Source organism: Montipora capricornis, chromosome 2 (genome assembly GCF_036669925.1).
Source record: "Montipora capricornis isolate CH-2021 chromosome 2, ASM3666992v2, whole genome shotgun sequence".
Classification (NCBI taxonomy): domain Eukaryota; kingdom Metazoa; phylum Cnidaria; class Anthozoa; order Scleractinia; family Acroporidae; genus Montipora; species Montipora capricornis.
The window spans coordinates 4,168,624-4,169,998 of NC_090884.1; positions in this window are offsets into that span (position 1 = coordinate 4,168,624).

Consider the following 1,375-nt stretch of genomic DNA (forward strand, 5'->3'; position numbering starts at 1 on the left):
GCATAACATGATACGATACGGTACATACGATATGATATAATGATATATGATATATATGATATGTACGGTGCCCTGTAAGGGACATCAAATCCAAAAACTCTACTTATCTAGCACTGTCACTTATTTATCGGGCAGTGTCACTTATTATCTAGCACTGTCACTGGCACTGTCACTTATTTATCTAGCACTGCTACTTATTATCTAGCACTGTCACTTAATTATCTAGCACTGCTACTTATTATCTGGCACTGTCACTTATTTATCTAGCACTGCTTCTTATTATCTAGGCCTAATTAGGCCTAAGGTTAGCTTTTATGTGCCAGATAGTAAGTAGCAGTGCTAGATAGTAAGTGGCAGTGCTAGATAATTAAGCGACAGTGCTAGATAATAAGTAGCAGTGCTAGATAATTAAGTGACAGTGCTAGTTACAAAATATATTTTGCATCGCATGTCCCTTACTGGGCACCGTAGATATGACATGACATTGTCTGGCATGGCATGATACGACACGATACAATACGCTATGATGTGATATGATATGATATATGATATGACATGGCATGATATGATATAACCTTATACACAGTAGACTCATCAGGCAATAGCTAAAACCAAAAATAAATACGAATTAAGATAAAAAATAAAATTACGTTAGAAAGTACTGAAGACCTATTTTACGTGAAAGGAAAGGAAAGGAACTTTATTCAAGTGTCTAGTCGTTCTAGCGCTGGAGCGCTAATTGGCGACACTGTGAACTTAAATTAACAGTGAACGCAAATCATGTCAAATATTGGTTTTTGGAGGAGAGAGGAAACCGGAGTACCCGGGGAAAAACCTCTCGGTGCAGAGTAGAGAACCAACAAACTCAACCCACATATGACGCCGAATCTGGGAATCGAACCCGCGCCACATTGGTGGGCAGCGAGTGCTCTCACCACTGCGCCATGAGTGCCGTGTATGACGATTTTGAATGTCGCACGATGAGAGATCGAAACGTTCCGAGGAAGTTAGCCTGAATCAACTGAATCAACTCATCTGGTTGGCTATGAGAACTGAAGCTATTCTTCAGACACTTTGTGTTTGACTTTGGAATGGCAAGTTTATACCCGTACTGCTTACTACTAATCCTCATTATCACACATGTGCTGACACAAAGCATCAATGAAGGCTCGCCACTGTTCTGTTCCCTGAGCCTGCTCTTCGATCTGTCTCCAAGAGCACCTGATATTGTCTTTCAGTTCTGCTTTGATGGTTCTTCGCTAGGTTGTTCAAGGTCTTCCAGGTGTCCTCTTCCCGTTTGGGTTCCAATGCAGGGCTACTCTGGGCATACGGTTTAGGGGACATGCGTAGTATGTGACCTAGTCAGCTAAATCGT